The 26,348-nt window shown below is 37.2% G+C and overlaps 1 pseudogene; it reads left to right on the forward strand.

Moving 5' to 3' along the window:
- Positions 1 to 19,060: 19,060 nt before the first annotated feature.
- On the forward strand, positions 19,061 to 23,968 carry LOC107771937 (uncharacterized; annotated as a pseudogene).
- The last annotated feature ends 2,380 nt before the right edge of the window (positions 23,969 to 26,348 follow it).

The raw sequence follows: 26,348 nt of genomic DNA on the forward strand, positions 1-26,348 counted from the left end.
CGGGTAGAACCTTTTCGCTTAGGGGGATCCAACTCATATTTCCAGGTAGAAGTACTCTTCGCTCAGGCTGTTTTACGTAGCTTAACCCAGGTAGAACTTTTTCGCCTAGGGGGATCCAGCTCATATTTCCGAGTAGAAGTACTCTTTGCTCAACCTATTTTACGTAGCTTGACTCAGGTAGAACCTTTTTTCTCTAGAGGGATTTAGCTTTTTTTCAGTAATATAGGGTACCAACCCCTAGTTACGTTCCCTTAGTGATACAGGACGCCAACCCCTGGTTGTATTTCCTTTTAGTAATATAAGGTTCCAACCCCTGGTTACATTCCTTTTAAGTAATACAGGATACCAACCCCTGGTTTCATTCCTTCTTAGTGATACAGGGCGCCAACCCCTGATTACATTTCCTTTTAGTGATATAGGGTACCAACCCCTGGTTGCATTCCTTTTCAGTGATACAGGGTACCAACCCCTGGTTGCGTTCCTTTCTAGTGATACAGGGCGCCAACCCCTAGTTATATTTCCTTTTAGTGATACAGGACGCTAACCCATGGTTACATTTTCTTTTTAGTAATATAGAGTACCAATCCCAGGTTATATTCCTTTTTCAGTAATACAGGGTACCAACCCCTGGTTACATTCCTCTTCAGTAATACAGGGTACCAACCCCTGGTTACATTTCCTTTTGGTAACACAGGGTAATACATGGTACCAACCTGTGGTTGCATATCATCGCATAACTAGTTTATACTACTTTCTTTGTCTTTCTTTCAACAAATTAGATAGTTTATTGCTTTTCTCTAACAACTCACAAAATATTTCGATTGCCAAACTGGGGCAAAAGATTTTGTTTGTTTTGTTCGTCTTTGATGGCTTTGCAGGCCCCACCGTAGAGCACAAGTGATGATTAAAGCTTGCAGTTTCAGTTCTCATCAGAAGAAAAAATATTTTTTATCACAAGATAGTTGGAGTTAGCTTTGATAATGTGTCAGCAACTCAACTTCTCAAGTTTCATTTTCTCAAATTCTGATAGGGCCAAGTAATCGAGAATGAACCTGTAACACCCCGAAAAATTTCGAAGTACTTAAGTGTAAAGCCTGGTAAAATTTGCAAAGAAAATAATGTTTCACAGTGCCAGACTAGGCTTACGTGTTTGAGGATTGTAGAGTGAGGCAGTTAATATTTGGCGGAAAAGTGCATTTCTGCGGTCCATTATGGGACCGCAGAACCACTCTGCGGACCGCATAATGGCCGCAGAGTGAGGCAGTTAATTGGGTCGGTTGGAAGAAACTATGCGGTCGACTATGCGACCACATAACTGTTATGCGGTGCATTATGCGACCGCATAACAGGTATGCGGACCGCATAGTGACCGCATACACAGACAGTTCTTTTGGCTATTTTGTAACCAATTATGAGACCTATATGCGGTCCGCATATCGGTTATGCGATCGCATACCTTGTTCCGGAGCTCTATTTTTGGGTTTTTAAACCCAACCCAATTTTGTTAAATACACTCTTTGGGCCATTTTTGAGACGTAATCTGATATTTTAGAGTGAGAGAGAGTGTCCTAGAATAAAGGGAATCTCACTAGGTCTTCATCTTAGAGGTAAGATTCTACACCCTAAACCCTAATTTCGAAATCTTCTAAAAATAGGTAACTATCAAGATAAATTTTGGACATGAGAGTTGTTTATTTTACATGCATGTGTTATCAAAGGGTGTAGGAAGATTGTTGAGCTAAAAATAATAAATATTGGGTTGTGGGAGGATGGAATCCTTCATAAAAAGGACATTGAAACTTTATGCACACCTAGTGTTTGATAAAATGCTCAAGTGAGCTAGAACCATGATCATCTTCAAAATTTTGATTCAATTTGTTTTATTTCTATAATAGATTGAAGTTGCTAAGAATTCGGAACGTTTTAGAGTTTAAGGAAGCTCAAGTGAAGTATATTGGCTAAACTCTTCTCTTAGAATTGAATCCCATGATATTAATATAAATTATGTAAGTCCCGAGTGATTCATTATGAAACTGGCTATTCCATGTAAGATTGGGTTGAGAGATATAGGTTCAACAAACATCCCAAATGCTTTATTCATGTTATGTTACCAATTGAGGATGTGTTAAAATATGGGTTGTGCATTAATAATGTTTAGACTTTAAGTCAAGTTTAAATGAAGGCTATTATGCAAAATTTTGTGAAATATCTCTATGTGCCTTAGACTCTAAATTGCTCACATGTGTACTACACACCTTGATTTGAATTGTATTTGTTGTTGACGATGATAATGATATTTGAAATTAATAAGGTGAGCATGAAATACTGAATATGGCCAACGTGCCAAGAATGATCTTATAATCATGGCCATTAGTGCCAATAAAATGAAAAGATGTGAAAGTAATACGAAATGCGATGATTGATATAAAAAGGTTGATGTCTCATATAAGACAGCCTAACCGGTCGGGTCGTGATTGGACACCATGCCGCTCACATGGTGGTGATTGTGCTGGAAATTGTAATTGAAATGGTAATTGTGATTGATGTCCCTAATGGATAGCCTAGCCGATCGGGTCATGATCGGACTCCGTGTTAAAGACGGTGGTATTGATATTGAGAGAAATTGTAGTTGATGTCTCTAATGAGATAGCCTAGCTGATCGGGTCGTGATCGGACTCCGTGCTAAGAGTACGGTGGTACTAGTTTTGTGAATAATGGTATTGTGGACAATGGTATATCGATACTAAAAATCTCCCAATGTGAGGTTTGATCCAAAACTGAAGTTTAATGTTAATTAAGGCTTTCATTGATATTATGATAATCTTGTTTGTATTATTTGTCATTCTATTGAGAGACTGTTTAGTTATACATACTAGTGCTATTCGACGGTACTAACGTCCCTTTTGCCGGGGGCGCTGCATCTTTAAATGGATGCAGGTGGTTCCACAACAGGAGATATTGATCGGTGATAGCAGTACACCTTCTTCCCAGCTGACTTGGTGAGCTCCACTTCATTCCGGGGTCATGTATCTTTTGTATTTTGTGTATTCGGTTTGAGGTATAGCCGGGGCCTTATTTCCGGCATTATCATTGTACTCTTCTTTATCTATAGAGGCTCCGTAGACATAGTGTGGGTTGTGTATTGGTGCTGGAAAAAGAAAAATTATGTTATGTTGTGGTTGTATTACTTGTCCATTTGAGATTTTAAAAATGATGAAACTATTGGAAATGAATTGGTATTGTAGACGTGAACACATTTTTGTCTAATTCAAGATAATATGTATTATCTTTATTCGTGGATGAATTGGGTAGAATGTAATCTAACAGGCTTGCTCGGTCGGGTTCACTCGGTTGAGCGCCGGTCGCGCTCCTCGGTTTTGGGGCATGACAGAACCATAATCTTTTCCTCAAAGAGCATCAAGATCCAATCTATGGTAAGCGAGTCAAGAATCAAGATTTGACTCCAGAAGACACAGATAGGAATTTCGTAACTCTTATCTTGCAAGCATATGTAGTTCTCTATAGTAACAGCAGCAGCAACAACAACAACAACAACAGTCTTAACTCCAGTGTCTGGTAGTCGCATCTACCAAAATATTTCCAGAACTACACTGACCTGATTCCTTTATAGCCAAAGATATGCAGGCAACCTCGGAAGCAAGGTTCGGTCACGTTTTTCAAAAATGCTTTCATTGGAGTGATACAAGAGCAAAATTAGCTATGGCATTCACTTTCTTTGCATGAAAACTCTTCATGTTCTCGAACAAAGAGGAGCAGCTGTAAATACCTAATTTTTTCTCTTTCTTTTCTCCTGCATTACACTCTTTTAAAGTTTATTGTGTATATGTGTGTGTGTTGTTTTTAGATTTTAGAATTGAATTTTTAAATAGTTATATAATGGGGTTAAGGGAATTGGTCTTGTCATTTTAAGGCCAAAATTGGCCAAAAAATAGACCAAAATCGGCGGCCCAAAGCACCAGACCTGCCCAGCTCAATGCCCCAACTGGATTCCTCAAAACTACGTTGTTTCATTAAGTGAACCAAGATCAAATCCCATCCCTTCATCTCTCCCTCATCCACTGGCCATCATTTGATCTCTCTTCTAGGTATTTAAGACCTAGAGAGGCCAAAAGTTTGCCCCATTTTCCCTTTATCTCTTTCCTTCTTCCTCTCTCTTCACTCTCCCTTCTCTCCCCACAAGCTCCGCCCACTGCACCTTGCTCTGCCGCCGGAAATTGCTCACCGGCGGCGGTTTTCGTTCAAACCACCCCAAAATCGCACCATACAATCCCATTAACCTTCTCTTTCCAAATATCCAACCCAAATCCCTCAAAACCAGCTTAAATTCCACAATATTTAGATCTAGGAAACCCTAGCCGTCACCTTTTTGGTCCAAATTCGTGAAGCTCCGGCCACTGCCACCCTAAAACACATACATGAATGGATAGAGCTCCACGATACCTACACTCCCCTCTAATTTCACCCATAAATGTCGTCGCTCCGCCACGGGTCGGTGGCCCCAACTCCTATAAAATTTATACCTTCCTCCTCTTTTCCTCTCATTTTCTTATCTCCAACCCAAAACCACCACTATCGTACCACCCCCCAACCACCGCATCTCCATTTTAGTCCACTTCTCGACTCAAAGACGCCCGTTTCCTTTTGGCAAGACGCCGGAACTCATTTGTTTTAGCGCCTGCCCGAAAGAAATGCGTGTTTCGGGGTCAGACAGTCGTTATTTGAAGCTTCCGGTATCGTCTCGTCGCTCGACTCGGCCTCGAATGTCCCTGGAATTGGGTAAACTCGAACCCTAATCTTTTCCTTCATGTTTCTGATTTTTTGTTTTCTCCTATTTGATTGTAGTTTTTGTTATAGTGTAAATTTCGTTGTTGTTTCATCTATGTTCGTAGTCATTTCGTGTAATCACTTGATTATTATTTTGATTACCTGTTGTTTACCAATTGGTTATTAGGTCCATTTAGATGTTAATATGTTGAGTTTCTGTTTATTCAAGTGTGTTGTTTAGTCATAGTTGTTTTAAGGAAACAGTTAGTTGGTATGTGATATGTTAAGCTGATGGTTTCAATTAGTTAGTTTGGATAATACACTTGCTTTGTTTGATTTTTAGTTATTAGGTTCTGAGTTTCTCTTAGTTGATTTATAGTTCAATTTCTTATAGCATGTTTGGCCATGCTACAAAAATCAGCTTATTTTGAGAAACGTTTTTTTTCAAAAGCACTTTTGATGAGAAACAATTTGTGTCGGGCTAATTAATTTGAACAGCACTTCTGAGTAGCAATTAGTGTTGGGCCAAGCTTTTAAAAACTGCTTTTAAGTATTTTTTTCTCAAAAGTGCTTTTGAAGAGAAGCTACTTTTTTTTGCTTCTGCTTCTGCTTCTCCTCAAAAGCACTTTTTTTCTTCCAAACGCTTGGCCAAACACTTCAACTTTGAAAAACACTTTTTTTTAAACAAAGTGCTTCTCGAATTGGACAGCCCTTTGAACATTTCAACCTTGCTTCTGCTAAAGCAAATTTTTAGGCTGTCCTTGCACATTTTGGACAGCCCTTTGAATAGTGTTTAGCACACAAAATCAGTCCTTTTTGGATAGATTTTTGGTGAACCAAAATCTGTCCGAAAAGTGACTTTATTTGATTACTTAATTTCTACCCTCTCCACGCTTTAGACACACTCTATCACACATCTGCTAGACATTTTTACACACTAAAAAACACAACTTTGAGAGTAAAAAGAGGGCAGCTGAACATCAAAGAGTGAGCCGAAAATTCTGAGCTTTGTGAGTGTCTTCTAGAGTGCAAAAACTTTGAGAAAAATAGAAAGATCCCTTAGGCAATTTGTGAAGTTGATAGCTACTAGTTTCAAGCATCTTTGTTGAGTTTTTAGGGTCATCTCAACACTTGAGTTGTTGATATTTCTACTATTTCTGCTACTATTACCGTTGTATTTCTGCTTTTCATGTAACCTTCTAAACAATTAAAATGCAGGTTCTTTCCTCTAATAGAAGATGATAAAAAGATGGGCCTGTTTTAGTTTGTTTTGAGCAATTATCTCCAAAGAGTTTGCTGAATATTTGAGTGCTAAAATCTGTTGTTCATGATCTGTTTATTATTGTAGTCGAATAGTTTGGTTTTATTTCATAGTTGGCAGATCTGTGGATCCATATTTTTTTTAGTTTGAATTACTTAACCCATAGCGAGTAGTTTAAAGAATGAGTGAGGTAAGAATGTTTTAGTATTGAAAGAAATGTTCTAGTGTTGAAAATTGAATTACTAATGTTGTCAAATCCTTTGTTTGTGCTAAACTTCATATGATAAAGTTTCTGTTGCATTTTAAATTTAGTACATAGCTTAAAGATCTTTGTTTTGAGGTTTAGGGATTTGAAGTTAGAAAAGCAATTGGAATCATGTCTAAAATAGTAGCGGTTATTTCAGCAAGGTTTGGTTTATCATGAAATGGGTTTGTTTTAGCCATTAATAACTGATTTCTTGCAAGTGGTTAGTTCTATAAATTGTGACTCACTAATTGCATCCTTTATTATTAGAAGTGGCTAGATTTGCAATGTGGATCTAGGTTGGTTGCCCATTGTACATTGGGCTTTACTAGCCCATTTTCTTCTATATAGCTAGTTGGGCCAAGTGAATCCATATAATATGGCCCATTTGTAATAATAATTCAGCTAGCCCATATCTTTTAGTAATTCTAGCTGGACCAATAATATTCTAGTCCACTAGCTGGCTGTTTTTTTAATGAATCAGTAAACTAACTCATTGCTTTGCAATCTCTAAAGCCACCCATTCTTTAAAATTAATATATACGTTGGCCCAACCTTTTTTTATATGATTTGTTTTAGTCAAATAATCTTGATAAAAATCAGATTTTTCTTTTATTAAATTACTTAGTCTCTTTTATAATTAATTTAAGCGTTTGGCAACTAGTAGGCGCGCTTTAACCTTTTTTATTCACGGACTCGCTTGCATAACGTGATGTTTAAACATTAATTAAATTAACTCAATAATCTCATACCATATCCAATAGTTTTAGTTAATTTTTAATTTAATTAATCCCCATAATCGCGGATTCGCTTGCGTAGCGTGATAGTAACTTTTAATAATCTTTTTTCATTACTGCGGATTCGCTTGCGTAGCGCTGTTATGACAAAAAATCAATTTTAAGTGGCGAATAATCCCTATATCAAAAAATGTCACTTCAATTGGAAAAACCCTTTAACCACAACAATCCACACGCGTATCTCTTTTGGGGTAAAAAAGGGTGTGTCAATGGCCAATGTAACATCGTTTCCAAATAATAAAGTGCAACTCTTCTAATTAATCATACGCACTAACAAGAAAATCAGCACGCCGAATAGTATATGATCAACACTCCGCATAAGAACACACCTTAACGCCTAGTTGATAAAAATGTTACAGTGAAAATCAACTGTGACACTCACAATTTTATTCTGATAGCACTTCTTAACCACCCACTAACAAGAAAAGATAAGAGGTTGAAAAAGCCGACCTATTCAATGGGTGGTTATTCAGTTTTCTTCTTCTCCTACTTTATATTCCCACAATCCTCCCCATTTACCCGGTTCTTTGCAACTGACTTCTCTCATTTAATTTTTTGGCTCTAGGGCAAATGTAATGATCCAAAATGTCATCTTTAACTTTAAATATTTATTTTTGTGTTCTGTGATCTCGAATAGAACTATTCATTATTTCTCGATGTGCGTGCGTAGTCAGTATAATTTTACGGAAAGTTTTTATGTGAAAAATTGATTAAAATGTGAAATAGAGCTTAAAACTCAATTGAGTTAACTTCGGTCGACGTTTTGAGAAAACAGACCCGGATCGGTATTTTGACAGTTCCGGTAGGTCCGTATCATGATTTGGGACCTGGACGTATGCCCGAAATCGAATTCGGAGGTCCCTAACTCAAATTATCGTCATTTAACGGAAACTAGAAATCTAAAGGCTAAAGGTTTTCAAAGTTTGATCGCGAATTTGACTTTATAGATATCGGGGTCAGAACCCGATTCTGGAAATTAGAATAGCTTTGTTATATCATTTATGACTTGTGTGCCAAATTTGAGGTCAATCGGAATTGATTTGATAGGTTTCAGCATTGAATGTAGAAGTTGGAAGTTTTTAGTTTCATTAGGCTTGAATTGGGGTGTGATTCATGTTTTAGCGTTGTTTGGTGTGATTTGAGGTCTCGACTAAGTCTGTTATATATTTTGAGACTTGTTAGTATGTTCGGACGGGGTCCCGAGGGGCTCGGGTGAGTTTTAGGGTGGTTTCAGACAATTTCTACGCTATTTTAGCTGTTGGTTTTTTGGCTACATCAGTGTGCTATGCGATCACGGGTAATTGGCCGCGATCGCTATGAGTAAAATGGGAGAAATTGGCCGGTGATTCGCGACCGCGGATGACCTTTCGCGATCGCGTAAGGAAACTTTCTGTTGCACTGACCTTATTTTGGAAGCTTATATCTCGCAATCTATAAGGAATTTGGAGATGATCCAAAAATAAAAGTTGTAGCCCTTTATGTCTAGTTTTCAGAAAATCAAACCATTTTGCATTTGGAATTGTGTACAAAAGGTTATGACCATTATACTAGAGATTGTCCGGAAGAGTTGGAGAAGGCTGTTGGAAAACATTTGTTCTTCGCGATCGCGAGAGAATGGCCGCGATCGCATAGAGTATAAAAAATGCAGGAAAAAATTGTGCTTCATGATCGCGGGAGTTTGTCCGCGATCGCATAGGGTAAATGACTGGGCAGCAGATTTAAGTTCTGAAAACGAGACCATTTTTAACGATATGGAGCTCAGGAAGGGGCGATTGTTTTAGAGATTTTCAAGGGAAAACATTGAAGTAAGTGTTCCTTATCCTATATTGATTATATTTCATGATTCCATGCTTAATTACATCATGAATCCGTGAATTAATGGAAGAAAAATCAGATTTTTATAAAATCTTCCAAAAATGTAAAATAAAGATTTGAAAGGCAATCCGATATCGGAATTTGATAATTTTTGTATGGTTTGACTTGTCTCGAAATAGGTGTTAGAATTTTGTGAGTTTTTTCGAGATTCGAGACGTGGGTCCCAATGTTTAATTTTGAAATAAATTTTGGATTTTTATTCGGAAGATTAGTAATTTCATATGGAATTAATTCCTACGATTCGTGTTGAGTATATTGAATTATTTGTGACTAGATTTGAAGCTTTCAGACACAAATTCACGAGGCAAAGGTATATTGGAATCTTGAATTTGATTGCGAAGCGGGGTAAGTGTCGTGGTTAACCATGACTTGAGGGAATAGAACCCTTGAATTATTCGTTAAGTGAATTTCATGTGTAATGACGTATAGGCGAAGTGACGAGTGCCTATACGTCGTCAAATTGATTGCTTGCATATTTATCTGAAAATCATAAATTATTTTAAATCATAAATTAATTATTATATTAATTATTTCTCTCATATTTCTTGTCCAATATTATGTCTTGGATTCATGCTATAATTGCTACATGCTTATTTGAATTATGTGTCTTAATTGTTACTTGACATTTAGCATATTAAATATTAAATTGCCTATTTTCTCCACGATTTTCACAATTAATTGTTAATTGCCATTGTTTGTTCATAAATAAATTATAATTATTGTGTGCCTTGTTGCTTAATAATTCCTTATTAAATGTGGTATTTATTGGATCGGGTTGCACGCCGCAACGGATTTTATTCTAAATTTATATTGTTGGAGCGGGTTGCACGCCGCAACGGAAATTAATTGAAGGTTTATAATTGCTGAATTGACTTCAAATATTGATATGATTTACCGGTCTTACTTCTATTCCTGTTATTATTATTATTATTATTGCGTACAGGTTAATATAAGCGATTTGCCTTAGTCTCGTCACTACTTCGTCAAGGTTAGGCTCGGCACTTACAGAGTACATAGGGTCGGTTGTACTCATACCACACTCTGCACTTCTTGTGCAGATACCGGAGTTGATCCCAGCGACGTACTGTAGATTTTCTCAGATTCAGCTATCAGAGGAGACTTGCTGTATAGTTGCACGACGTTCGCAGCTCTGAAGTCCCCTTTTACTTTATCCTAGTTGTGTGCTTTCTTTCAGACAGCTTTATTTTTATTCAGATCCTTGTTGTATTATTCAAGAAGCTCGTGCACTTGTGACTCCAGTTCTGGGATGGCATTTAGACATCGTAGTTATTTTGGTTTGTTCACCTAAATTCAGATATTATTCCAGTTGTTGATTTCATTACTATTTAATTAAGATGAATTGTTAAAAATGGTTAAAATTATTCTAACGTTGGCTTGCCTAGCAAGTGAAATGTTAGGCCCCATCACGATCCCGAAGGTGAAAATTTCGGGTCGTGACAAGTTGGTATTAGAGCACTAGGTTACTTAGGTCTCACGAGTCACGAGCAAGTTTAGTAGAGTCTGAAGGATCGGTACAGAGACGTCTGTACTTATCTCTTAGAGGCTATAAAGTTTAGATATTCTGTTGTGCGATTTTATTCTATCATCGATGATTGAACCATTCTATTCTTATACTCTCGCAGATGGCGAGAACACGTAATACATGTACCGACGGACAGGGGCCAGATCCCCCAGTGACAACTATGGCCAGGGGTAGAGGCCGAGGCTGAGGTCGTGCAAGAGGTCGAGGTAGAGGCAGAGGTAGAGCTCAGTCTAAGGCTCGAGAAGCAACACCTGTTGTGGAGCATCAGGAGGATTTCGAAGCGGAGGTTCCAGTTCAGACTGTACCTGTTGGACTAGTTCAGGTCCCGGAAGGATTCATAGCTACTCCAGTACTTCAGGACGCTCTAGTCCGTTTGGTAAGCCTAATAGAGGGTGTGGCCCAGAATGGTACATTTCCAGTGGCACCAGCCGTCTCACATGCTGGGGGAGGAGCACAAACTCCCACTACTCCCGCTTCAGAGCAGATGGCTCCCCAGTATCAGCCTCCAGCAGTCTCGCCAGTTGGGATAGTTCAACCAGTTGTTGCGGCACAGGCCAGTGATAGGCCTGCCATGTCTTCTGAGGCCTCATTAAGATTAGACAAGTTTACTAAGCTCTTTCCAGTTCACTTCAATGGTACACCTACTCAGGACCCACATGATTATCTTGACTGCTGCCACGAGGTGCTGCTAAACATGGGAATAGTTGAAAGAAACAGAGTCGATTTTGTTGTATTTCAGATGACTGGTTCCGCCAAGAGGTGGTGGAGAGATTATGTATTTACTAGACCAGCTAATTCGCCTGCACTTACCTGGGAGCAGTTCGCACAGCTATTTCTGGATAAGTTTGTTCCTATTACATTGAGAGAGGAATACCGCAGGTGGTTTGAGCATCTTCAGCAGGGAAGTGTCACGACCCAATTTCACCTATAGGTCGTAATGGAGCCCAACACTACAGCTAGCCAAGCCAACTAATAAGTCAAACATACATTGGTTAAACTTTTATTCCAAGAAGATAATAAAATATCAATTTCTACCAATGTGTATGCCAAGACCCGGTGTCACAAGTGCATGAGTATCTAGTAGATTATACAAAACTCTAAATACTGTCTGAAATGAAATAGACAGAATATAAATATCAGAAGAGACACTGGTAGCTGCAGAACGACGCAGAAAGGCAGCTCACCACTATGCCTCGGGATGACGTGGGTATGTGATGATAGGTCCTCCACTAGTACTTGTCTCAGATCCTGCACAAAAAGTGCAGCAAGTGTAGTATGAGTACGTAAACAACGTGTACCCAGTAAGTATCAAGCCTAATCTCGAAGTGGTAGAGACGAGATGGCCGACCTTGACACTCACTATAGGTCAATAATAATTAAAATAAAACTAGGATATTTAAATCATCATGATTTACAGAATTTACAATAATTTATTTAATCAGCGAAAATAATCAAATTCCTTCAAATGTATCAATTCTCAATATATTAATTAAATTCCTTCAATTCAAAAATTCGAATTTATCAATTAAATCTCATTTACAGGAGTAACAATTAATTCCTTAACAAGCAAGAATAATAATTCATTAAATTCCAAAGATTTCCCAATTTACTAATTAGCTTCACAAGCTGAAATAAATTATTAAAGCATCGTGTAATTATTATTATTATTATTAAGCACGATTTCTGCCGAGGACGTACGGCCCGATCCAGAGTGTCGTGTACACTGTCGAGTGACGTGCGGCGCGATCTATAGATGCATCTATCTTGTCGAGGCGTTCGGCCCGCTCCACAAGAAAGGAGGGCATTTTCTTATGTGCCTCCGGAAGGACAGTATGTTTATTATAAGATAAATTTGGAAGGAGAATAATTTCTTTTGACAATTAATTGATTTAAATAGAAAATCAAGCCTATGAGATTTCCATCCTTTAGTATCTTTATCAAACAATTCACAATATATTCATATTTATCAATTAATATTAATTAATCAAAGAATACAATTTATACAAGTAATACATGCTTTGAATCCTAAACTACCCGGACTTTAGCATTAATAGTAGCTACGCACGGACTCTCGTCACCTCGTACGTACGTAGTCCCCACAATTAGCAATAATTATTTAATCTTAATCACCTATGAGGTAATTTCCCCCTCACAAGATTAGATAAGAGACTTACCTCGTCTTGCTCCAATTTAATCCACTATAAGGCCTTTTCCACGATTATCCAACTCCGTCTGGCTCGAATCTAGCCAAAATAATCCGATACAATCACTAAATATTATAGGAATCAATTCTATAAGAAAAAACTACATTTTTAAGAAAAGATCTCGAAATTAATTAAAAATTTGCCCGCAGGGCCCACATCTCGAAATCCGGCGAAAGTTACAAAATCCGACAACCCATTCAATTACGAGTCCAACCATACCAGTTTCACTCAAATCCGACTCCGAATCGATACCGAAATCTCAAAATTTTGTTTCTATGAGATTTCTAGATTTTTCCAAATTTCAATCTCAAAACACTAATTTACGGTGAAAACAATGATATACTTATATATGTAGACCAAATCCGAGTTAGAATCACTTACCCCAATGTTTTTCCCTTGAAAATCTGCCAAAAGTCGTCTCTGCTCAAGCTTAAGTTCGTCAAAAATGGCAAATGGGACGAATGCCCTCTTTTTATAAAATTGCCCAGCAGCCTTCGGAACTGGTCCTCGAACAGGGCCTCGATCGCGGCTTCGATCACAGGCTCGAGCCTGGACCTCGGTCATGGCCTCGATCAGGGCATCGAGGTTGGGCCTTCGATCATAGCCTCAATCATGGCATCGAGCTTGAGCCTTCGATTATGACCCTCGATCTTGGGTCTCGATCCTGGCCCTCGAGCCTTGCCTTCGATCATGGCCCTCGAGCTGGACCTTCGATCATGGCTTTGATACACTAGCTCGAGCCCGTACCTCGTCAACCATGGGCTTGATACCTGGGCTCGATATCTGGCTCGATATCTGGGCTCGATCACAGCCCAGACTGTCCAACAGAAGAGGAAAAATTGCAGCAGCTTTTTAACTCAAATTTTTGATCCGTTAACTATCCGAAACTCACCCGAGGCCCTCGGGACCTCAACCAAATATACCAACAAGTCCTAAAACATCATATGAACTTAGTCGAACCTCTAAATCACATCAAACAACGCTAAAACCATGAATTATACCCCAATTCAAGCTTAATGAAACTAAGAGTTTTCAACTTCTACATTCAATGTCGGAACCTATCAAATCAACTCCGATTGACCTCAAATTTTACACACAAGTCATAAATTATATAACGGAGCTATAAAAATTTTCGGAACTGGATTCCGACTCCGGTATCAAAAAGTCAACTCATCGGTCAAACTTTCAAACTTTAAATTCCTATTTTAGCCATTTCAAGCCTAATTTCACTACGGACTTCCAAATAAAATTTCGATAATGCTCCTAAGTCCAAAATCACCATACGGAGCTGTTGGAATCATCAAAATTCTATTCCGGGGTCATTTTCTAAAAATGTTGACCGAAGTCAAACTTAGCACTTTAAGGCCAACTTAAGGAACCAAATGTTCCGGTTTCACCCCAAACACTTCCAAATCCCGAACCAACCATCCCCGCAAGTCATAAATCATTACAAGCACCTACAGGAAGTTTTATTTTAGGGAACAGGGTTCTAAAAGTTAAAATGACCGGTTGGGTCATTACATTCTCCACCTCTTAAACAAACGTTCGTCCTCAAACGGGTTTAGAATTGTACCTGGAGTGCTGAATAAGTGTGGATATCTGCTCCGCATGTCGTTCTCGGCCTCCCAAGTCGCTTCCTCGACTGGTTGGCCCCTCCACTGGACTTTTACTGCAGAAATCCTCTTGGACCTCAACTGGCGAACCTGTTTATCAACAATGGCAATTGGCTCCTCTTCATAACCCAAGCTATTATCTTGCTGAACTGTGCTGAAATCTAAACACATGTGATAGGTCGGCATGATACTTCCGGAGCATAGATACATGAAAAATCGAATGAACTCCCGATAGGCTGGGAGGCAATGCAAGCTTATAAGCAACTTCCCCAACTCGTTTCAACACCTCAAATGGGCCTATAAACCTTGGGCTCAACTTGCCCTTCTTCCCGAATCTCAAAATTCCCTATCGGCGAAACCTTCAAGAGAACTTTTTCACCTACCATAATTGATATATCACGCACTTTCTGATCCGCGTAACTCTTTTGTCTGGACTATGCTGTACGAAGTCGCTCCTGAATCAACTTTACCTTTTCCAAGGCATCCCTTACCAAATCAGTACCATATAACTTAGCCTCACCTGGCTCAAACCATCCGATAGGTGAACGACATCGCCGACCATATAAAGCCTCAAATGGAGCCATCTCGATGCTGGATTGGTAACTGTTATTATAAGCAAACTCGGCCAAAGGCAGGAAACGATCCCACTGACCTCCAAAGTCAATCACACATGCCCTGAGCATATCCTCCAAAATCTGAATTGTCCTCTCTGACTGTCCATCGGTCTGCGGATGAAAGGCTGTGCTGAGCTCTACACGGGTCCCCAACTCACTCTGTACTGCTCTCCAGAAATGTGAAGTAAACTGAGGACCTCTATTTGATATGATGGAAATTGGCACACCAGTGATTCGCGATCGCGGATAACCTTTTGCGATCGCGTAGAGGAAACTTTTAGCTACACTGACCCGACTTTGGAAGCTTATGTCTCGCAATCTATAAGGAATTTGGAGATGATTCAAAAATAAAAGTTGTAGCCCTTTGTATCTAGTCCTTAGAAAATCAAACCATTTGGCATTTGGAGTTGTACAAAAAGTTATGACCATTATACTAGAAGCTTTCTGGAAGAGTTGGAGAAGGCTGTTGGAAAACATTTGTTCTTCGCGATCGCGGGAGAATGGCCGCGATCACATAGAGTAAAAAAAATGCTGGAAAAATTTTGTGCTTTGCAATCGCGGGAGTTTGCCTGCGATCACATATGGTAAATGACTGGGCAGCATATTTAAGTTCTGACCATTTTTACGATTTGGAGCTCAAGAAAGGGAGATATTTTAGAGATTTTCAAGGGAAAACATTGGGGTAAGTGTTCCTTATCCTATATTGATTATATTTCATCATTCCATACTTAATTACATCATGAATCCGTGAATTAATGGAAGAAAAATCAGATTTTTATAAAATCTTCCAAAAATGTAAAATGAAGATTTGAAAGGCAATCCGATGTCGAAATTTGATAATTTTTGTATGGTTTGACTTGTCTCGGAATGGGTGTTAGGATTTTCGTGAGTTTTTTGAGATTTGATATGTGGGTCCCACTATTGAATTTTGAGATGAATTTCGGATTTTTTTTCGGAAGATTAGTAATTTCATATGGAATTAATTGCTACGATTCGTGTTGAGTATATTGAATTGCTTGTGACTAGATTTGAAGCTTTCAGACACTAATTCGCGAGGCAAAGGTTTATTGAAATTTTGAATTTGATTGCGAAGCGAGGTAAGTGTCGTGATTAACCTTGACTTGAGGGAATGGAACCCTTGAATGATTTGTTAAGTGAATTTCATGTGTAATGACGTATAGACGAGGTGACGAGTGCCTATACGTCGTCAAATTGATTGCTTGCATATATTTCCGAAAATCATAAATTATTTTAAATCATGAATTAATTATTATATTAATTATTTCTCTCATATTTCTTGTCTAATATTATGTCTTGGATTTATGCTATAATTGCTACATGCTTATTAAATATTAAATTATATATTTTCTCCCTGATCTCCATAATTAATTGCTACTTGTCATTACTTATTTCCTAAATAAATCATAATTATGGTATGCTTTGTTGCCTAATAATTTCTTATTAAATATGGTATTTATTAGAGTATTTTTATATTTAAGAGTTGTTTAATAATATTATTGGAACGGGTTACACGCCGCAACAGATTTATTTTAAGTTTATATTGTTGGAGCGGGTTGCACGCCGCAACGGATTTATTGAAAGTTTATATTGTTGGAGCGGGTTGCACGCCGCAACGGAATTAAATTGAAAGATTATATTGTTGGATCGGGTTGCATGCCACAACGGATTTTATTCTAAATTTATATTATTGGAGCGGGTTGCACGCCGCAACGAAAATTAATTGAAGGTTTATGACTGCTCAATTGACTTCAAATATTGATATGATTTACCGGTCTTACTTCTATTCTTGTGATTATTATTATTATTGCATACAGGTTAATGTAAGCGACTTGTCTTAGTCTCGTCACTACTTCGTCGAGGTTAGGCTCGGCACTTACAGAGTACATAGGGTCGATTGTACTCATACCACACTCTGTACTTCTTGTGCAGATATCGGAGTTGGTCATAGCAGCGTACTGTAGATTTACTCGGATTCAGCTATGAGAGGAGACTTGGGGTATAGTTGCAGAGCGTGCGCAGCTCTGAAGTCCCCTTCTACTTTATCTTACCTGTGTGCTTTCTTTCAGACAACTTTATTTTTATTCAGACCCTTGTTGTATTATTCTAGAAGCTTGTTCACTTGTGACTCCAGTTCTGGGATGGTATTTAGACATCGTATTTATTTTGATTTGTTCACCTAAATTCAGATATTATTCTAGTTGTTAATTTTATTACTATTTAATTAAGATGAATTGTTAAAAATGATTAAAATTACTCTAACGTTGGCTTGCCTAGCAAGTGAAATGTTAGGCATCACCACGGTCCCGAAGATGAACATTTCGGGTCGTGACAGCAAAATTGTCGCTCTATTTTTGACGAGTAAATTCGTAAATTAACTTTTGACTCAAAGCCTTCTCACTTTTAGTATAACTAGTCTCTATGTTTGTGGATTGCACGAGAAATGCATATTGATAGTAATAAACTTTCAATTGCATATGCTATTGAATATGTACACCATACGAAATTAGTTACTTAAAATAAATAAAAAATGCAATATATAATACAAACCAAGTCATGAATAATGTTTGACAAACTGAAACTAAACATTCTGGAATCACAAAGTTATGTAATAAAGTTGGAAAATAACTTAAAGAATGCACTATTATTTACTATTTTATGTAAGTTATGATAATTTTTGTTAAACCTTAAGGTATATGAAGTCTAATATATATCTCCAGATAAAGATATATTGATAATGAAGAAAACAAAGCTTAAAATTCATTTCGTCACTCCTGTCTTTCATCGAACTTTTTTCAGTTGGACGTTATTCTGTTTCAATTATTAATCATTTTTAGGTCTAAACCTTTTAATTTCTTACCCACACATTAGAAACGCATTTGTTTGTTTATACAGAAGAAATTATTTCATACAAAAGTTATCGCTAGGAAATTATTCAACTCAAATTCTTATTAATCCAATCTATTAGAAAGCACATGAGTCATCATGTGCCTATACACAAGTATACTTGCTCATATCAAAATTATTTAGTATGTTCAAATCAATCATCACAAAGAACATTGAGATGTAATTTAGTATATCCATTTTTGAAAGTAATTTTTTATTATGAGTAGTCATTAATGGAGATTTTTTTGAGTTCCAAATTATCGTATACATATTAAAAGATCGTCATACCTACCAAATCAAACGATATATTCTAATTTTTTTTTAAGAAATAATTCAATTTTGAAGGGTATAAAAGTCGGTCACATTTGAATTGAAAGACACGTCTTTGGGAAAAAAAGGAACTAATGTTCTAATCATAATAATTTACCCGTATTTTTTAAATCCTACATAAATTGATAGACTACTTTGGTATAAATAATAGTAGAAAATAGAATTTTATTTAAGGACTACCTCTGATTTTGAAGCCGAAACAAGATAGGCGGCTAATTATATGTTCTACACGTTTAAGCTTACTATAATTATTTTTTCTTTTATTTATTCTTTCATAAGTTTAAAAAAAAGAGTTAGAATGGCATTGAAATATTACGTTATGTTGTGGCTTAAAATATTGTACTTCTTGTTTTCCAATGATAGGTAACTTTAAGAAGTTCTACTATTAATTGGTAACAAACTCCTATATTTTATGCATTATAACTTAGTTCACGTTATTTTTCGGTTTTAAAATTTTCTAGTATTAGTTGGTTTTAAACTCCTATATTTTAGGCACTAAATTTTATAATTATATACTATATTCTATTGTTTTTTTGAAGAAATAATTCAATTTTGAAGGGTATAAAAATCGGTTAATTTTTCAAGGATATTTTTTTTTAGTCTTTAAATTGAAAGATTTGCTTTTATTTGATCCCTCGATTTTTTTAACTATATATTATTTTCTTTGTTTCGAGTATCTTATTATTATTATTATCTTTATTATTTTCAATATGGCTTTTTTACTATTATTATTTTTTTTCAAACGTGCTTTAAAATGTTTTTTTTTGTTAAACCGAGAACAAGTCTTTTTACGTTCATCCACAAGGTAGGGGTAAGGTTTGCATATACATTACCCTCCTCAGACCCCACCTCCACACTGTAGGAAATACACTGGATATATTATTAGTGTTAGTGTATGATATCTTATATACCTTTGTTTTATTCATAGTTATGTTAAGATGTTTGCAACTGTGGTAAAATTTTCAACGCATTATGCTATGATTAAGACATTTCTTTAACCATATTCAAGTTTGGAAGCTGAAGAACACCGAGTAGACTTGTCTTTCTCTTTGAAAATAAAAAAGGCAAAACCTTACTGACATTAGTCACGTCTTTGGGGTCCGCTAGAGGAATTCCTTTTTTTCTTCTAACAAAGATTTTTCCATAACTTTCTGACAACATCGAAAGTGACAAATGAGACTGGAGCAAAAGGAAGATCAACTTATCACTATTTTTGAAGTCTCAAGAGTCCCATTTTAACCTATGTTGAACGGACTCCAAAATGATGATGCAACTATTTTTGGAGGATCCGACACGCAAACGGAACATTTTCGGAAAGTCGAGCAACATAGATTTTAACTAACCACGCCTAGTTCTTTCTCATTTCCAAAGTACTAATGGAGAAAGCCTTCACCTCTTTTCTCTTGTTGTTTCACTTGGTTGTGGCAAGTTTAGCCATGACTCACACCAACATTACCACTGATCAAGCAGCTCTTCTTTCCTTAAAATCCCAAATTATTTCAGACTCCTTTCACTTGTTGGATAAAAGTTGGTCTCCAACTATTTCTGTCTGCCATTGGGTTGGAGTCACTTGTGGTTCTCACCACCAGAGAGTGAAGTCATTAAATATTTCCAACATGGCTCTTACAGGCAGAATTCCCCCTGATTTCGGAAATCTCACATTTCTTGTTTCTCTTGACTTGAGTAGCAACAATTTCTATGGAAATTTGCCTCAAGAAATGGCACGTTTGCATCGGTTAAGGTTTGTTAGACTTGGCTTTAACAACTTTAGCGGGGAGGTTCCTTCCTGGTTCGGGGTCTTACACCAACTTCAAGTTCTAACTCTAAGGAATAATAGTTTCAATGGTTTCATCCCCTCTTTATTTTCTAATATTTCCAAGCTTCAAACTTTGGATTTGAAATTCAATTCCTTAGAGGGACAAATCCCAAATGAGATTGGAAACCTTGAAAATCTAAGGTTTTTAAGTTTAGGTGGAAACAAGCTTAAAGGTTTTATCCCTCCATCTCTCTCGAATGCGTCAATGTTGGTGACTGTATATCTTTCTTACAATTTCTTACAAGGAAACATCCCAAAAGAGATTGGCAATCTTCAAAACCTAAACCATTTGTCAATAGAACATAATCAACTTACAGGTTCTATACCAATCTCAATTTTTAATATCTCTGGACTTGAATCCATCGCATTTACAAATAACACCTTATCAGGAAATCTTCCAACTGATATGTGTGATCGTCTTCCAATGCTCGAAAAGCTTTATCTAAGTATGAACAAGCTACGCAGTCATATGCCTCTAAGCTTACCAAAACTGTTCGAAACTTCAAATATTGTTTGTATCAGTGAACGAGTTTGATGGACCCATATATAATGAAATTGGACATTTAAGTAACCTGCAACATTTGTATCTTGGACGTAACCATTTTGAAGGTTTGGTGTTGAATGTTAGCTTGTAGTGTTTTCTTCTAACTATCCATGTACTTCTTGAAAAAATTTCATCACATCTGAATTATATTGCAGGGACAATTCCAATCTCCATATTCAATATCTCCTCGCTGTAGGTGTTGTCACTGGGACGCAACAATCTCTTTGGGTCCTTGCCATGGGAGGTTGGCAACTTGACCAAATTACAGATTCTTGATCTTAATCAAAATATGCTAACAGGTATGTATATAGTCAAAAGGAGTAGGGAAATTAAGGTACTGCAGCTAGCTTGCTATGGCTGAACTAAAAGGGCAGGCTGGTCTAAGCTTCCGCTATGCGCGGGGTCCGTGAAAGGCCCGAACCACAAGGGTTTATTGTACGCAGCCTTACCCTACATTTCTGCAAGAGGCTGTTTCAACGGCTCGAACCCGTGACCTCTTGGTCATATGGCAATAATTTTACCAGTTGCTATGGCTGAACTAACAAAGTAAAATCATTACTAGCAGTGACAGAAGCAGGATTTTTACCAAGGGGATATAAAATAAGAAAAATAAACACGCGAAAAAACTAAGGGAATTAAAAACAAATTACCTTATATACACAGTATAATTTTCAGCGAAGACTGAACCCCTTCGGCCCACATAGCTCCCCACCTATTACTAGTTGTTCATTAATTACTGATACATACAAACATTGGCAGGTGAAATACCGAAAGAGGTAAGCAACCTCATTGAGTTGGATGGAATTGATCTGGGTTTGAACAAGTTTACTGGTTCACTTCCAACAGAGATATTCAACATATCAGGGATAACAGTGATTGACCTTCTAAACAATAATCTGACAGGAACCCTCCCATTGAACATAGGTTCTATGTTACCCAACATTGAAGGTCTTTATCTAGGTCGCTTAAATCTTTTTGGGACTATACCAGATTCTATCTCCAATTGTTCCAAGCTCAACACTCTAGATGTTGCTGGAAATAGACTCACCGGTTTGATTCCAACCTCTCTTGGATATTTAACTCATCTAGAGTACCTACTCTTGGATGGAAACAATTTAGTGAGCGACTCTACGTTAAGCTTCTTGACTTCCTTATCAAATTGTAGAGATTTAGAATTTCTTTCTTTATCTTTGAACCCTCTAAATGGTGTACTTCCAGTCTCCTTAGGGAACCTTTCCAGTACTTCTCTTCTAAGGATTAACGCTGCTGATTGCAGAATTAAAGGGGAAATTCCAAAAGGAATTAGGAACTTAAGCAGCTTATTAGACCTCGATCTTTCTGAAAACGACATAATTGGATCAATTCCCGCAACAATTAGCAACTTGAGATTTCTTCAGAGCGTTAATTTGAGTCACAACAAACTTTCTGGATTTATTGGAGATGATATATGTAAATTGCAAAACTTGGGTTATTTATACTTAACTCAGAATCAACTTTCAGGATCTCTTCCTAATTGTTTGGGGAACTTAATTTCCCTTCGGGAGATATTTCTAGGTTCCAATAAATTGCGTTCAAACATACCAGCAAGCTTAGGGAACCTCAGAAATCTCTTGAAGCTAGACTTATCCTCAAGCAACTTGGATGGCCCTTTACCTCCGAAAATTGGAAACCTAAAGGCTGTGATATATATGGATCTATCAATGAATACCTTTTCAAATGGAATTCCTAGAGAAATTGGTGGCTTGCAAAATCTAATGCACTTATCTTTGAGAGACAACAAATTACAAGGATCAATCTGACTCGATCAGAAGCATGTCAGCTTTGGAATTTCTAGACCTTAGTCATAACAATGTTTCAGGATTAATTCCCAAGTCTTTGGAGAAGCTTCAAAATCTGAAGTATTTTAACGTTTCTTTCAACAAGTTGGTTGGTGAAATCCCCTCTGACGGTCCTTTCAAGAACCTCTCCAGTCAGTCTTTCATGTCCAATGAAGCATTATGTGGTTCTCCAAGATTCCGTGTTCCGCCATGCCATACTAGTACTTCAAAGCATAGATCCAAGAGGAAAAAAGTACTTCTACTGGCCGGAATTGCAATAGTTATATTAGTTCCTATGGCCTTTGTGCTTGTATGGATAAGGTATATGAGAGGTAAAAGAACTGATCCTCAGCAAACAGTTGATTCATTGTATGACGTCTCAACAAGAGAAAGAATTTCATACTATGAATTGCTCCAAGCAACTGATTCACTCAGCGAGAGCAATTTGATTGGTTCCGGGAGTTTCGGCTCTGTTTACAAAGGCATCCTCAGAGATGGGACTCATATTGCAGTTAAAGTGTTCAATCTGCAATTGCAAGCAGCATTTAGGAGTTTTGATACAGAATGCCAAGTTTTGCGCAACCTTCGTCATAGGAATCTCACCAAAGTCATCACTAGTTGTTCCAACCTTGAATTTAAGGCTTTGGTACTTGACTACATGTCTAATGGAAGCCTCGATAAATGGTTGTATTCGCACAACTACTTCTTAGACATCAAGCAAAGACTAAATATAATGATAGATGTGGCATGTGCCTTGGAATATCTCCACCATGGCTGCTCATTTCCCGTGATCCATTGTGATCTGAAGCCTAGTAATGTCTTGTTGGACGAGGACATGGTTGCCCACCTAAGTGACTTTGGCATTTCTAAACTGCTTTCTGAAGATGAAAGTGCTTCGTACACTAAAACTTTAGCAACATTGGGTTATATTGCACCAGGTAAGTGATCTCTTAATTAATTGCTTTTGAATATTTCTCTTTCTTTTCTCCCCCAGTAAATGCTGAATTTAAAATTGACTGATTGTAGAGTATGGACTGGAGGGACTAGTGTCAACAAAATGCGATGTTTATAGTTACGGAATCATGTTGATGGAAACATTTACAAGGACAAAGCCTAGTGATGAAATGTTTGATGGAGATCTTAGCTTGAAGCAATGGGCGAGCAACTCACTCCCACGAGCAGTAATGGAAGTTGTTGATGCCAACTTAATAACACCACAGGATAATCAATTAATGAAAAAGTTAGATTGTGTGGTATCCATCATGAAAGTGGCAATAGATTGTTGTGTTGAATCTCCTAAAGGAAGGACTGACATGAAAGATGTTGTAGCGAGGTTAAAGACCATCAAGATTCAACTTCTTGCATGTTGAGCTTTGAATGAATGTATCATTTTCGGCTTGAGTGGGGGGTACACGCATGCAAGTACAGAGTGTAGGCAACGACTTTTCCTTTTGTTAAAATCTATTTGCTTAGTTCCTTTAATCAGTCTCCTGTAGTTAGGATCTTGATTAGCTTTGATTGTTATATTGAATCTCCTGAAGGAAGGACCGACATGAAAGATGTTGTAGCGAGATTAAAGAAGATCAAAATTCAACTTATTGCATGTTGAGGAAGTTCTTATAATTCTTCAGTTCCAAAACACTTGTGTGTTGCAAATATTTGCCAAAAAAATATATTCAGATTAAAATACGTTTTAATTTAGTATCTTTCATAACATAGAGAATCAAGGATATACTTCTTCCCACTCAACTTAAAGTCTAAGTTGAGCAACATTACTGGAATTACACAAAAATCTGACTGCTTGTCTAAGTTGAGCAACACTATCAGAATAGAGGCGGATGTAGCTTAGTGGCTACGGGTTCAACTGAACCCATAACTTTCGACGCGGAGTAAAAATTTATATGTAAAAATTCATTAAAATTGTAAAAATAGTAGATATGAACCCATAACTTTAAAAATATAATGGGTTCAATGTTAAAAATCTTAAAATTGAACCCATAAGATTTAAATTCTGGATCCGCTTCTGTATCGGAATTACGCGAAACTCCGACGGACATATCTGTTGGAAAGTTGTCCAAAGAGTACACGAATTATCGGCAGGAAAAGGATCATCAGAGAAAAGCACAACACAAACCTTTTTGACGGCAGACCATCAAGATTTCCGACAGATATTTCTGACAGCTAGGTGGTCAGACCCGACTATTCCCTACTACAGAAAACTAACATCTCTTGTCTAGTAATTCAGAATTTCAGTAAAGGAAAATTCACACAATGAGAGAATTCACCTCAGAAAATCCACCAAACCACCCCCGCATCTTAGAGTGTACCTTCTCATGAAAGTTCACAATAAAACAAGCACAATATCACCTATAGGGAGTAAGGATTTCATTCTACAAGATTTCAAGCAAGAAAAAAAAAGTTCAGTTGTTCTTAAGGCTCAGTACAATTGATTTCAGTAAACAGATAGCTTTCAGCCATATTGATTCAGAATTACTGATATTCAATTCATTAACAAGGGGCGGGACTCCTTTAGGCAATTGAGCAAACACTTTACGGGCAACAAGTTGCCCCAACTATTTTCCTTTTAGCATGCTCAGATGTTATGATTAGGAAAAATATTCAATTCATAAAGATAGTAATATAAAGAAGAGTTGGGAATTTCAGACCTGATGACGTTGTGCGGTTTTAAGATGAGAGGACTGAGGAGATGGGACTTTTGGCAGTAACTTCAGTGTCTTCCTATGCATTTTTTATGCCTTCCAATCCCCTCAACCTGTGCAATTCAATTTCAAATGAGATGAAAATTAGTAGAATGGCTAGAAATACTAAAAGAAACTTAACACAAATTTAAAATCACAAAATCGACATGAATTTAAGGAAAACAGGGGGGCTTCCCATATTGCGCTACATTTATTGTCGCGGAATGATGTAAACCAACTTCAATTCTTTTATCTGCAATTTGAGTTTAAGATTATGTTCTTGTGGTGGTGGCACAGATCCAAGTGAGTCAGACTAAATGTTTCATTTTGCATTCTTGGCTTTCAAATGAAAAATGTCATTTATTTTAGATAGCCATGTAAACTCGTAAGAATTATTTGTCACTTCTTGGCTATCTCATTATTTTGCAGATTCTCCTTCAACTTTCCTAAATATGGTTGATCTTTTTTGTCTCCATCAAGCAAAGTTTAGTATCCGTGTCATCCGTTTCTTAAAAAATTTCATTCTTCCAAGGTTGCTTGACATCCTCCATTTCATAGCTCCTATCAACATCGCAAAAAAAAAGTAAACCCCTCATAATAAGGGCTCCGGAAGGGTAAGACATATAAGGACAACCTTCAAAATGACCTTTTTGACAACTGCAAATATTATACATATTCCATATGTATAGTTTGAGTTGGTGCACATAACTTATTTTCAAAATATATATTGACAATGTTGTCACGAGTGATTTTTTCCACAATTATCCAAAGGAAGCTCAAAAAAAGAGCAACCATCGTCCCACTATCCATCGTTCCAAGATGTCATAGCAAGCACGTAAACAAACGACCAAACTAGTCTAACAAAAGCAATAATATTGGGTATTTCAAAACAACTTGGTGAAGATGAGAGTGATATTGTGACGACCTAATTTTTCTTCCGTTGGGTATCGTGATGGCACCTAGTATTAGGAATTAGGTAAGCTTAACATTTACTGAATAACAACAATAATTAAATAATATCTAACAATTTTTTAAAATGGAAATCTGTATAAAATTTATAATTCCCAAAACCAGTAGTACAAGTCATAAGCTCTACAGAGTTTGCTATAATTTTCTAAATACAAATCAGTGTGAATACAAAATAGGAAAGTGACTCCGAAACCTGCAAACACAGCAACAGGTTTACCTTGAGTCTCCACAGCAACAATCCGCACAACTAGCTAATGATCAACTAACTTCGAAATACCTGGATCTGCACAAAAATGTGCAGAAGTGTAGTATGAGTACACCACGGCGGTACCC

The sequence above is a fragment of the Nicotiana tabacum genome, chromosome 15 (genome assembly GCF_000715075.1).
Source record: "Nicotiana tabacum cultivar K326 chromosome 15, ASM71507v2, whole genome shotgun sequence".
In the NCBI taxonomy this organism is placed as follows: Eukaryota; Viridiplantae; Streptophyta; class Magnoliopsida; order Solanales; family Solanaceae; genus Nicotiana; species Nicotiana tabacum.